Raw genomic sequence first — 14,760 nt, 5'->3', positions numbered from 1 at the left:
TCGGCAAGGAGAGCCGCGGCAGCGCCAGCAGGCTAGGATGATAGTTCTCTGCAAGGAGGGCCGCGGCAGCGCCAGCAGGCCAGGACGAATGCTTTACAGCGAGGAGGGCCGCGGCAGCGCCAGCAGGCTAGGATGATGGTTCAAGTTGCAGAGGGGCCGCGGCAGCGCCAGCAGGCCAAGGCGATGGTTCACAAGGATGGGCCGCGGCAGCGCCAGCAGGCCGAGACGAAGGTGCACGTTGCAGAGGGCCGCGGCAGCGCCAGCAGGCTTCAGAGATGGGTTCACAAGGCAGGGCTGCGGCAGCGCCAGCAGTCCGTCAAGGATGAGTTCTTCTCGGTGTCTCTCGACTCCAGGATACAACTGCCTTCCTGCTCTGTAGCTGCCCCAGTTATAGGTCTGGTCTCCTTTGATGTCCGGACCCTCGCGCTTGGAGGTCGGGAGGTCCGGGATGAGGGAGTCCAGACACCCAGCAGGGGGGTGGAGCCAGCGCCCGGGGAGGCCGGGGGCGATCGACACCTGGCGGGGGAGAGCCATTGACACTCCTTCTCCCATTGACCTGCCAAGTGGTCTCTTCACCTCCTGGGTGGATGGTGGTGCCTCGATGTCGGGGCCTGGCCAGGCCCAGGGTTGGGGTCGAGCAGAGGCCACGCGGCCGCGTGAAGCAGTGTCCAAAGATGGTGGCTGGGCCGGGGCAATGGTGCTGACGGGGGCCCGGGCCAGCCGATACTGGGGTGTGCGGGAGCTGGAGTCCCGTTGGGGCGGGTTGCGGGTTGCCTCGGTGGGTTGCCGGGATGGTTCTTTCTGGGGGTACAGGGAGAGCCGGTGTCCGGGCCCTATCATGCGGGGAGGGAGCGGGCCTTCCACGAGGCCTGTCCAACAAGCGGTGATCCTCCATAGAAAATAGTCATGTCCATAACAGTTAAACGTAGCTTATCAATGTTTTCGAGAGTGATAAAAAACATGCTTCTTGAAGTGCATTTTGGTTTCAATGCATTGGTTATTGATTCTCGGAGGCATCCAACTCACAAAGAAACGGTTATTGGTAGAACAGGGGTTTTAATGCTTCAAGGACAAAAAGACCAGTGAGGGGCTGGGTACCCCACATCTACATTTTTGTTAATCGTTTTTAAAAATGTGTTGATTCAAAGAAGCTGATAGTACAATACAACATCTGTAGCCCTGGTCCAATGCCCGGCTTTCCCACAGATTTTCTCTCACTCTGAGCCGTAAATTGATTTAATTCTATGCAGTCCCAGTTGTTTTGGAGGCGGGGAGTGGGAGAGGAGGTGAGTAGGCAGGGAAGTAGTGATTAGGTTGTGAGCGGATAGCCAAAAAATGCTGCTCAACTGTCTGCTGCCTACTGCTTCCCTTCAGTGCTGCACAAAATGTTGAATGAAGCTGATGGACCTCCCTGCTGAACAATTCACAGCAAAGCCCACAGCAAAGCCCAAAGCCAATCATTCAATTCTAGAGGGCTGTACCAACCAGACTCTAGGCTCCCGGGATAGCTGACACTGCATATGTTAAAATTCCCACAGACATATCTGTGCACCCAGATTTACTGTAGTCATTTAATCATCGTATTGTTGGCCTACAATATGCTTTTTTGAGATTTCTCTGCAGGACTTTCACAACACACTTACCAAACTGTGCTCAGACTTGTGAATGCTCATATCCCACTGGAGAATGACTTTGGTTGCTCTCACCAGGCATGCCTATTACCTGATGGCCTAGATCTTGGCTTCATTTGACTCTAATAGTATCTGTAGTAATATGGTTTCCTTCCTGTTGTTATACTTCCCTAGTTATTTAATGGATGGTTAAGGAAGAGTACCTTCTGTGGACATGCCATGTTGGTTTGATAGTGCTCTTAACGAGTCTCTGTGGCGCAGAATGATGGACCTATTGTTGTATTCTGGGTGTTATGACTTTATGGGTATCAGTGTGTATTTTCGCACTGCTTTTCGTTCTGTGGTGTACTCATTCTCATCTCAAGATTTCACATGGCTCCGGTCGGGCATTTGGGGATTGGGATGCGAGGACGCATGACGAAGGGCAACGCGCTCCTATATTTACGAGAAAAAAAACCCTGTGATCATTAGCGATTGTTTCCTTTCTTTTGAGTACATGTCTTAACACATAAGCAATGATAGGGCTTGAAGTGTTCTTTATTGCCCTTTCTACACACAAAGGGTACATTTACCAGGAGATAGCTTAATCGCTCTGCCCATCATCTTGTTGTGTTTGCTATGTATGCCCTAAGTGGCCAAGGGTATGCCCGGACGTAGGTCCCTTGCTCCGTGTGCCACTGGATTCAAGCTAGCCTGGCTGATGAGGGTTGATACCCCAAAACAGGTCTCAGGATGCTTGTTTCCGGTTCAGGGAGGACCTGTCTGGCAATTTGGGCTGGAATGTTCCCTTGGAGAGCAGGGTCAAGACTGATTTGCATATGGCAGGATCCAAACTGGAATGGCGAGAAAAAAAATGATGAATTTAACCCAGATCTCTTGACTGGGAGTGAGTGTTTGAAAAGTTTCAGCACTCTGTCCATCATTTTGTTGTGTCTGCTATGTATGCCCTTAGTTACCATGGGTATGCTCAGACGTGAGCCCCCTGCTCACTGTGCCACTTGACTCAAGATAGCCTTGCTGACGAGGGGTGTACACCGAAACAGGTCTCACAATGCTTGTTTCCAGTCCAGGGAGGAGCTGACATGGTAGTTTGAACTGGTCTGTTCCCATGGGGAGCAGGGTCAAGACTGATTTGAATGTGGCTGGGTCCAAACTGGGGTGGTATAGTGAGCAAAAGAATGATGGATTTAACCCAGATCTCTTGGCTCGGGTGAGTGTTTGAAAGGATTCAGCACTCCATCCATCATCTCGTTGTGTATGCTAGGAGATAACTTTTTTTGTGTTTTTTTTTTGCTCAAGAGATTCCTGGGCACCAATTTCTGTACTGCTAATTAATTATGCAGATTCCAAATATAACGCCATGAGTCCTTGTACTGTACATCAATAATTGTGAACATTTTGTCACCAGCAACCATTCAGAAAGAGACTTCCAATGGACTGTGTTGTCCAGTTTCAAACCGCCCCCCCCTTGGAGGAAATCTGGAAAATATGCTGGCCAAAAAGAAGCGTACTTAATTCTGAAATTTCACTGTACAACAAAAGAGCTGAATGACTTGACAGAGTTAAATCAAGCATTAACTTGAAGATCGTGAAACCAAACCGCACATAATTGCCTTACAAAACCACACAGTAATCAAACGAAAGTTGCAACTACATGTCCCATAATTCAAAGGAACATGAAACAGGAAGGAGATACCAAGAAAAGCAGGGACAGCACTAGCACCGTGTGCTGGGCGCTTGCGGAGAGACGTCACGTTTGCAACATGCCAAAAGGAATACTGTTGAAAAGTAAGTGAAGTACCTCGTGTTTTGAACCTGATTCATATGGGCCACAAGATAATATTTTAATGACAGGTGTGGATAGACGCACGCGGACAGCTGAACTTTTTCCAAAGTAACATATAAAAGGGGAGCAATTTTAAAGCCCGACCCGCATTTGAACAAAAAGGCACTGTTTAGTTTGCGCAATGGCAACATACACGCTGCAGTCAAAGATGTGAAAAAGATTGTATTCATCAACCATGCACAAATAATTTTTATGGCTGGAATTGGAGAATGACGATTGCAATTTCCCTGTTTCTTTTTTTTAATATTTTTTTTATTTTCAAATATAAAACAAAATAAAACAAAGACGTATCTAGGACATCACATTCAGTTACAATAATAGGCAAACATTTTCAGATATCAGGATTTCGGTAAAAAACAATGGGCAGGGTCATTGAAACATCGACGCGTAGATCGTTCAATAATGGTTGACTGCACACAATTAAGCTACATTTGATGCGCTACGGTACTCAGTCCCCGCCACCCAACAGAACAGGATAAAGAAAGGCGTAGTGCCCCCAGATACAAAAAAACTAAATCAGGATAAATGACAAAAATATTCACGCCACTGCCTAAACTAACTACACTAACACCCATCCCCCCATCCTGCACCCCTGCATATGGCTTTCGCCGAACCCCAACTAGCAGTGTGCCTGGCGCCCCATCTAACTAAATACTAAAAATAGAAAATGGAGGAGGGCACCTTCATACGTGCCCCCGGTCCCCCCTCCCTCCCGCCAGAACCAAGAATCCCCCAGAGTAAATCCACAAATCTATTAAGAAGCTAATTCAGTACGCAACAGGGGAAACTGTAAACACTGCCCAACCTCCCGCAAGCATCATGGTAGCAAATCCCACATCCATCAAGACCACGATGTCAAACCCAGTCAATCAGTCTCATCCTTGACCCTTCTGATCGGACGTGCGAACCCCTTCCGGATGAACTGCCGCCTCCACAGGATAGTCAAAATAGGAGAAAAGTGCAGCAAAGTTCAAACTGAGATCAAGCAGAGATGTTAAGTAACTGAGAACTCCATTAGGTCCAAAGACTCTCCTCACCGTCATGAACTCCCAACGTTGTTTCCTCCGCCATAGTAATGGAACTGGCGGATAGGAGAGAGACGCGGTTTCAAGCCCAAAACAGTTCTCATCAAAGGTCTCCGGAAAGGGAACACCGATTAGTCCTTCCACAGTCAGCGTTGATAGTAGGCTTGACAATCCATTCGAAGCACCGATCTTGCTCCTATCGGCCATCACACCGGCCGGAGGCTCCGACACCTCTCATTGCACGGGGCCCGCTTCCTCTAACAAAATGGCCGTCGTGGGTATCTCGAGCTGCTTCATTCCTTGTAGTGGAGCAGGGTCCGGTCCAATCCGCTCAATTTCAAATGAACGCGCTATAATTTTATGAATAAGGGCTTCCACGTTAGTATGAAGAGCCAAAATAGCCGCCAGCACAGTTCGCAACGACGGTTCATTCTCAGTCCGCTCCACCGCTCCTCGCTCGATATCGACCATTTTTACTTCCCCCATAGAGCCTGGTCCCCCAGGGGGAACAGTCAAAAGTGGAACGGACAACAGCAGAGGGGGACTCAATGTTCACAGCGGCATCGATCTGCGCTTCGCCACCGCAAGCGAAGATCCCAACCCAGCGAACACCGGCGGTGGCTAACCGGGCCACCGGGTCAGGAACCTCCGCCCACAGCCTCAGTCGTCCATCGTCACCCCTCCTTCGATGTTTACCAACTCAGCAGACCGCCATCAAAATCGGGCCAAGAACCTCCACAGCAATAGACCGGACCCTGCCACACGCTCACGGCCGATGTTGTTCAACTGGAACCCGGCTGGGCCAGTACTTGAGACCCCGGCTTCCAAGCTGGGCTAGGCCGCAAACTTTAACACGATATAACTCTGTCTATGAAACGGGTAGAAATCTCGGGATCGCACCATCGAGCTGTAGGCCAGTTCATACACACGGAGGCAGGGCGTAAAGACAGGATAAATGACAGGATCATCTGGCAGGAGCCGGAGGTCGGCGGAGCCGGGAGCCTAAGCAGCCATCTTGTTCGCTAGCGTAGCTCCTCCCCAATTTCCCCGTTTTTGATGTCACTAGGAAATTAAGAAGTTGTAAAGCATATCGAAGACGCCTTTTCCTGGGTGAAGAGGAATCGTACAAAACCGTAAGAGAAATGTCTCAGAGAGCTCTTCCTCTATCTCAAACAGTAAGTGAGTTCATTTGGCTATAACAACTATAATAATAACTTGCTTTTAGGGTCAAGTGAATGCGCCCGAAACCATCGTTTGTTGACTTAGTTTAAGAATCAGAAAATCAGTGGGGAGTCATCTGTATACAACTACGAAGACTCCAGTAAGCCCCTCCCCCCTTTGCAATAATGAATACAACTGAGTGAATAATAACTCGTATTGTCAGACTCATAATACTCATACTCATTTAATTAATTTGATTGTGTCCAGGTATAAAAGACGGACCAATAAGAAAATCTCACCACAACATATAAGGTACCCATAAAACTTATGTCGTTTGTCCACTGTAATATAGAGAGAGAAGGAGATAAGAAGTGTGAAACTCATTACACATTATTATTTTGTTAATTAATAGGATTGCACCGTAGTCCAAAGCTCTGATGATAATTCTCTAAGAAACCGGGGGATTGGAAACGCGTCGGCACGTACACAATTATCTGCGAGGGACTAACATCGAATCGGACTCTAGTGAGGGTGTTGATGCATAAATCATACCCCGGGAGCAAATTGTATTTCAAAAATTGTTGTCCCCGCATTTTGTCTGTCTTAGCGCCATACAAAATGATAATAAGAGAATAATCTTATCGTTGGCAGACATCATCGATTTATTGACTGGTGTAGTCACATGATACAAGTGCAATGTTTTTTCCTTGAATGTTTTTTCTAATGAATTCATGAATATATGTTTTTATAATATTCTTTAAAAAGTTTTGAAATGCTATTACAATGAATGAAATGTGTATTCCTCTTATGCACTTTGAAAGATGAATTGTTGTTACAAATTAAGTTGAATTAACACAATTATTGAAGTACAGTACAAGGACTCATGGCGTTGTATTTGGAATCTGCATAATTAATTAGCAGTACAGAAATTGGTGGCCAGGAATCTCTTGAGCAAAAAATGTATTAAACGTCCATCCAGGCCCCCTAGGTGGACGTAACCCCTATAGTTTAAACTAAGGAGATAACTTTGTGGCACACTCTCTCACCTCTATTTTAACGTTACTGACCCTTTCTGGTGAGAAATAAGTCTTGGTTCCAAGAGATCAGTGCCAGTACCCACTAACTGCCACCACAAGCACAAATTAAGCACTGCCTTCTTTTCATTTGCTGAGCTTTGATCTGTTGGCAATGTAAAGACACAGGATGTTTGAGTCTCCACGGACCCCATGGAAAATGAGATTGGGGAAATAAATATATTTCTAGATAGGCAGTGTAGTATTTACCCCAGCCTGCGGAGACCCCTCATGGCATAAGAACTGGGCTGAGGAGGAAGAACAAGAAGGTATCAATGTAATGTTTAAATAAGACATAGACCAGTTCTTTGTGATGCATTCTGGGAGTTGTGGTGCCACCCAAGAGGGACTCAAAGGAAAAGCAATTGTGGTGTCAAAACAGACTATCTCGAAAACTGTGAATTTAAAATAACGATTGTAGAATTAAAGTCCACTCTTTTGTAAGTCGGCAGACAGACAGGGCTGCCAGCTAGGAAACGATGTTCAGTGTGTGTGCCACTCCCCGATATAAATGGCAAACAATGTAGATGGAGCAAATCTTAATATGATTTAGAAAACATTATATACGTAAATCATATTTGTGTGTCGGGTGAATATCCTTCAAAACTTAGCAACCTATGGTTCTATTAAATAGTTTCTGAAAATTCGACCCTTAGACATATAAAACAACTCTTACAATATTTGTGTTACTTTGTGAGTACATTTCTGGCTGCTTCATACTGCTGAGCTGTACTGGGTACATAGAAAGTATTTTATTCCCATAAATAGACGTGTTCAGTGCTCAGATATGCGCCGAGCCACGGGCTCTGCCCTGTCATGTGAATCAGTGCATCATAGTCATGGGACAGAATGTGCTTTTCTCTTTGATACATTCTAGAGTTTTTTTCCCCTTCGCAACAAGCTTTTTATCAGTGCCTTTTAATGTTAGAACGAGGTGGGGAACACTGGACAGCAAATAATGTACTCCCCGTGTGTTGCTCAAATAATTAAGGTGGTTATTAAGGATCGTAATTGGATGGTAAAAAAAAGTCCAAAGGAACACTAAAGGCCAATGAACCATTTTCATTTATTTCGATAAGTATTATCTTGTTTGGAAAAATACAGCATTTTAATGCTAATTGAACACAAATAAACATACTGTATATATATATATATATACATATATATATATATATATATATATATATATATATACATATATATATAATATATTCGAGCTCCGCAGGCTAAAAACCGGCAATAAATCAGCACTCCCAGCAGTCTAAACCAGATACGGTTTATTTGCACACAAATCAATAGAACAGACGCGTTTCAGCACTTGCCTTCGTCAGTGTATATATACATATAGCTAGTAATGTGTATTAAAGTCAACAAATCAATCCTGTGGTCTATTTCATAAAATACATGTATCCGTCCCAGACGTGCAATATAGTACAATTTGTAACTGAGCTGGACAGAGCTTATCTGAAGACACTGAGGCCAGACTCTGAAGGAGGGAGCGACACAGAGAGGCCAACATATGCATCAGTGTGACAATAACCGAGGCCACACCCCGAAGAGTCTTGGACCACAGAGTCCCAGGGAGGCCGGGCATAGAGGTTAGTGAAGAAGAGTGTAGCTCTGGCTACGCTGCAAATTTCAGAAGATAAGCATTGGGCTCAGTAGCACACAACACCAAAGCATGGAAGCTGACACATGTCTACCTGTCCTGATCGGCAGAATGGTATGGCCACGCGGCACAGAAGGGAGCGTGTAGTTTGGTTATACAGCTACAGTCAGAAGACCATGCCATCCAATAGTCACTCTTTGACTATTTTGCTTTATCTTTTCTCTTGGATCCCTGACCCTCACGCCTCATCTTCTTGCTTCTTACCTGTCCATCTTCCAGTCCTGCTGAACTATGACTACTGTGTTATTTTGGAAGCGAGCACTGGAACCTTACACCTCACAGGTTTGGTCATTGGTCCATCGAGGGTGGCCTCGCTCTTTGTTGTTCATCTCAGCAGACACAGTTCCATGGCTCACAGTCGGGTGCAAAGCATCCTGAGGTGATGATGGCCGAGTATAAAGCCTCTCCTTGCTTAGAAAACTGCCGGCTGTATGCTTTCCTCTGCAATGGAAGGAAATAGAAACTAGACCATTACAACTGTATGGAAGTCGCCGTCATGTACGGGTAAGGGTCGGCATGGAAATTTGTCTCATTGCTTCAGCTGCAGTGGATGGACTGAATGACAGGAGTCCTCAACCATAGAAATGAAAGTACTTGAACTGCTGGATGTCTTATTCATCTGTCATTCGCTCCACCAGAATGTAAAGCCCCCTCCAAAATGTAACCTTGTTCACTGGCTGCATCAGTGGTCTTCCTGCAACCACAAGCTTACTGCTTTGACCAGCGCATTGGGTTACAATGCACATATGGTAGGGACTGGTGGATCACCTATTAATGTAAAATGTTCTCTCCAGCTACACCTGTGTTGCAGAATTTCTCTTTTCGTGTCTGCGGTATTAATAGCATAACTATGCAGCCTGTGACCAATATGGATCAGCACTTTGGTACTTACTCAATATGAAGCACCACTGGGGGAGGATAAGATCAATATGAACAGCACTGTGAAGTGATCACTGGTTAGGCTTGAGCCTGGCACTATATGTGCACACAGAGGGCTGGCAGCAGGCCTCTGCAGTGCACACAATGCACATTCACACCCAGAGTATCAATTACATAAGCTGATAGAGCCACAGTCTAACAAGCATGTCCTGTTCTCGTCCTTGCCTCATGATTTCTTGTGATGAGTGAGGCGTGTGCCTAGCACTGTTTGCCTTGCACAGAAACGGAGTTTCCACTTTGAAGGCTGGTAGCAGCAGGCCAACCACGCACAGCACAGGCTGGAAAAAGATACAGTGTCAGAGTTGCAAACACAACACACAATGGCACCCGCATAAACAGAATAAAAGGCATCTGAAAGAGTACGTGGGAGGAGCCAGTTGAGGTAGTGGGTGGAGCTGGAGAAAAGTGGGTGTGGCGTCCGACAAACATTTGAGCACCTGCACTTCATATTTTACAAATTAAGCACTGCAGGACAATTGTCCTAAGGTTGTAGGGCATGTGTAGAAACTTTCGGATTTCGAAAATTTGGATGTTCAGTGGAACATGCTGTGAAGATGGTCTGAACATACTTTGGGAAACCTGGCTCCATGAAAGATCAAGGAAATCAGGCATGACCCCACTGCAATCTCCTGTTGTATCCTATGGTCACAGAAATGTGATTTGATAGAACATCACTGTAAACGGACGAAGGACCCACCACAATTCCCTGCAAGTGCAGGTGTTACCCTTTCTTGAAGGTCCTGTAAACTAGATCATTGCGCTTTAGCTTGCAATAAACGTCCAGTCCAAGCAGAGACTCTACATTTCCGTGGAAGTTAGAGGAAAGATAACACCCATGTGCTGATGTTTTACAATGGACCAAAAGTTTGAATGCATTGAGAGTATGTTAAAAAAAAAAATGTGTACTTATATACACATGCCGGGATTTCAAAAAAAGGTTTACTTGAGTGCTATAAACCAGCGTGTCAGTGTATCTAAAAACTTTCATGCAAAGAGCATTATAAGATGACTGCCCGTTCGTGTGCATATGTGCGCGCGCGTAGGCAGCCATCTTTGAATGTTTTTGTGTATAGTTTAAAAAAAACATTAAAAAATGCTTACACATGTGTCTATGTGCAAGGGGACGCATCATGGAACGGTAGAGTATACTAAAATAAACAAGCATTGGCGTATCTATTGGCTTTGGAAAAAGATATCTAGATTATCGATGCCACTTGTTCTCTTGAATATGAAATGAGCGTTTGGGTGTTTTCAGGCTAGATGAGCAGTATCTGTGGGAACAAGCACAGCGAAGGTTGACTAAAATCAAAACCAGTGGGGAAGTAGAGTTGCCTCCGGTCCCCACTAACCAGCTAAGACCAATCTCTTTTGAGAATGCTGCCACCAGCGACCTTTCTGAAAGCGGTCCTTCCTTCGTAGCGAACATTAGTTCTTTTTGGATTGCAGACAGTACTGTTTAAATAACAGTAAAATAAGAGGAATGCCAGTTTGACCTTTTAAAGTCCACGTTGCCATGAAATTATCTCGTAAAGTGAGGCTGCAAGCAAGCCTTCTTTACCCTGCACAGCCTTTGTTTATAAAAATGTCTGTTTTATAGGAAAACACTAAAAGTATGCTGGCCACAGCTGGCGATGGCTCATAGTACTAAAACTTTCTTTTCACTTGGTCTCCGGTTTGTACTGCTCTTCACTGAATATCCCAGGCACTCAACCCTCGCAATATACGGAATTGCTTACACCTAAAACTACATCGAGGCATGTGTGAATAGGTTTGTAAGTGAAGGGCGCAAATCTATGTGGATAAGCCCAGGGATACGATTGGGGATCACTTACAATGCAGCAGAACATTTGTCGAATGTGGTTCCTATGAAGTAGAGAAGAAGTGCTCTTAAAAAGTAGAGATAAAGTGTTCCTAACAACTAGAAATTAAAATGTTCTTAACACATAGAGATAAAGTGTTCCTAACAAGTACAGATGGAGTGTTCCTAACAACTAGAAATGAAAGAGTTTCTAACAAGTAGAGATAAAGTGTTCCTAACAAGTACAGATGGAGTGTTCCTAACAACTAGAAATGAAAGAGTTTCTAACAAGTAGAGATAAAGTGTTCCTAACAAGTACAGATGGAGTGTTCTTAACAATTAGAAATGAAAGAGTTCCTAACAAGTAGAGATAAAGTGTTCCTAACAACTAGAAATAAATAAGTTCCTAACAAATAAAGTGTTTCCAACAAGTACAGATGGAGTGTTCTTAACAACTAGAAATGAAAGAGTTCCTAACAAGTAGAGATAAAGTGTTCCTAACAACTAGAAATAGAAGAGTTCCTAACAAGTAGAGATAAAGTGTTCCTAACAACTACAGATGGAGTGTTCTTAACAGCTAAAAAGGAAATAGTTCCCAACAAGTAGAGATAAAGTGTTCCTAACAAGTACAAATGGAGTGTTCTTCACAACTAGAAATTAAAGTTCCTAACAAATAGAGATGGAGTGTTCTTAACAAGTAGTGATAAAGGGTTCTGAACAAGTACAAATGAAGTGTTTTCAAACAAAGGATGAAATGTCAGCCTCTCCATAGGATTCATTCTGTCCAGAGACTGGAGCTTCAGACAGCGGCATGTCACTTTATAAACCATCCTTCGATCCATCCTTCTGTTTATCATGGGCACAACTACAGCCTTTAATGTGTACGTTTTCCCACAGTCCATTTGTTCGTTTGACGATTATACCAAGGTTAACAACTAAGCGGATATTACAGAGAGTGTGTGTTGTCCTTGTTTGTACAATTGGACTCCTTAAATTGGGTGCAAACTGGGTCCTTACACCCTATTACAATTAATGCAGTGCCCTCTTGGCAGCTGCATACCTGCACCTGCCCTGGGGGCAGCGCATTAAGTGAAATACTGAGTGACCGTTTACAGGTTGTCCGAATTTCAAAGTGCAGGTGGCATGCCGTCTGCACTGTAAAGAGGGGTGATAGATCACCTAGCAGGCAGAGCAGTGACTGCATCTGCCTGCAGGGGAAAGTCTGCGGGGTTCTATGGGACAACCTCTCTCCCTCCAGAGTGCTGTCTTCAGGCCAGACTGGCTGTAGTGGCCACGGGGCATTTCCCCGGTGTGTCGGAGGGGTGGGGGCCAGTTTTCTGGCCATGGGGGCTGGTTTTGCTGCAGCAATCTGCCAGGGCTGGTCGCTGTTCCCAGTCTGGCCCTGTCTGCCTTCTGGGGGTGCACTGACAGCTGAGAGTGTGCCACCAGCTTTTTTGTGGCTCACTGTCAGTGCTCCTATTAAGGGCCTGTTTGCCTCTGGGCCTGTGACCATTATACAGTGAAGGCATAGAGACAAAGTGATTCCCTCATTTGCATGGGCCTAAACCCCCATGCAAATGATGGTATGCACTCTGGAGATAGCGCTGGTGCTACATGTGCGCAGGTGCTATCAGTATTACAGAAGGGGACGCACAAGCGTCTGCAGCTCCTTCTTTAGTACCATAGTGTCCTGTGGCGCCGAAAGTGTGTGCACAAGCCTGTTATGCTCCCAGGGCACTATATGTAATATGGCCCCCCATTGACAAACTTTTACCTGCCTCCAGTGAGTAGAACAGGTTTAGAAATTGTATGTTCCATACCAGTCAGTGGATGGGCACTTAAAACCTAAACTGACTCCATCATATTCAAGATCTTGCTTCTTGGACTTTACCTAGAAAGCCCAATAAGAAAAATGCTCCTGTTCCCTCCCTTAAAGACTAATGAAAACCTTACTGAATAAAGACAGGACAATACTCTTTAACTTTCTGGTTGTAGAAAAGATGGAGGATCTGGACTGTGTTAGCAGTTTTTTGTCCATTGTTAAGGGTTCTCTTTGTCCTTTGTTAACACCTGATTAGTTTGAACTTTCTTCAGTGGCTCTTTTATTTTGTTGGCACGGAACGAAGAGGAAGTCGTTTTTTAGGTCCCAGCCTGCCAATGCGCTTGCGCATTACTGGCAAGACATATAGAGGGCCACCAGCAAATCCTACCAAGAGGGTTTTGGAGTGTGGATTACGCCCAGTGCATGTGAGGCATTCAAGCTCGAAGCTTCGCCAGCGCGCGCTCGGCCTCACTTCTTGCTCCCCCTCTTACTTTTGTTATCGCTCACACCCCATATGCTCGTTCCCTCCCCGACTTCAAAGGAACGCCGCTCCCCTGCTCCTCCGCCACCGCCACGCATCACTTCCTGCTCCCCCTCTTACTTTTGTTATTGCTCACACTCCATATGCTCGTTCCCTCCCACCCTTCCCACTTCAAAGTAATGCTGCTCCTCTGCTCCCCCGCCCCCGCCACGCATTGCCGAGATGCTCGCGCTTCTCTCATACTTCTTGTTTTGTTTCTCTCTTGCCACACAAATCACCCACCTCTCTCGCTTTGCACTTTCTATTCCGGCCTTCCTTTTCGCATTCGTTCTTCATCTAATTCAATTTGCTTCTTTTTCCGATCACCTATCTCTCTCTCTTTTTCTTTCTCTCTCATGCACACTATCTGTCCTACCCCCCTAGCTCGTTCCTCGTTGACGCTCTCTGTTTCCACCTGCTTGCCTCTCTTCTTCCTCGTTCACCTCTTTCTCGCTTTCTCCTCGCCCTCCTCTCACGCTCCCTGTCTGTTCTCTTCTCACTCCACACTCTTCTTTTCTCTCTCGCTTAGCCGCTCCCCTGTCGCTCTCTGTCGCCCTCTTTCGGGTCTCTTAGTTTCAGCCCCTCACTCACTCTTTCTCTCCTCACACTCCTGTTTACCCCTCATACGCCATCATGTCCCTTCACCTTCTACCTCCTTCCTTGTCCCGACCACCTCTCACCCGAAAGACCTTTATGGAAGTGCATTCGATTGAGAAGCCCCATCGCCCCCCCCTGGTTCTTGCTGGGTCTCAATCTGCAGCGTAGGGAGTGCGAGGAGGCCAGGCAGTCTCTAAGAGCGGGACTTTCTGCCAGTCTCCTTAACCCCTGACTAGCGGGACACTTTCTCCCCAGCACCTCTTACGTCTGAATATGTCCTTGTCTAGAAGGCAGGCGCTGGCCCCAGAAACAGTATCACTCAAAACACAATTAAAGGTGTTTCTTATTATCATAATATTCAGAAATTGGCGTGTTTTTGAATGAGCTTCTGGTCTTCCACCTTGCTGGCGTCTCTGTTTCTTTCTTACAGTCTCTTTCGCTGGTTATCTATCCATCGCTCTCTCTCTCTCTATCTATCCGCCTGGTTGTCTAACATACACTACTCCCTCAGTCTCTGTCTTTCCTCTCCCACACACTTAAATATCTGTATTTCTTCGCTGTCTCTCTCACTCCACTATCCATTTGTATCTCTCGGTTTGTCTCAACCCTCTCCATGAACACGCCAGTCCCAGCCCCCAATCCCTGTCTCCGCATTCTCTCTCCTCTCAAGAAAATCTTT

At 45.7% G+C, this 14,760-nt stretch overlaps 1 protein-coding gene across 8 annotated transcripts in view; it reads left to right on the top strand.

Annotated features, from left to right (window-relative positions):
• Positions 1-14,760, top strand: part of MAGI1 (membrane associated guanylate kinase, WW and PDZ domain containing 1) — a 1,125,105-nt gene that overhangs the window by 94,127 nt on the left and 1,016,218 nt on the right. The gene's annotated exons all lie outside the window — the stretch shown is intronic.

This window comes from Lissotriton vulgaris, chromosome 9, assembly GCF_964263255.1.
Source record: "Lissotriton vulgaris chromosome 9, aLisVul1.2, whole genome shotgun sequence".
Taxonomy (NCBI): domain Eukaryota; kingdom Metazoa; phylum Chordata; class Amphibia; order Caudata; family Salamandridae; genus Lissotriton; species Lissotriton vulgaris.
Note: the sequence above shows the minus strand (reverse complement) of the source record. Positions and strands in the feature narration are given on the sequence as shown.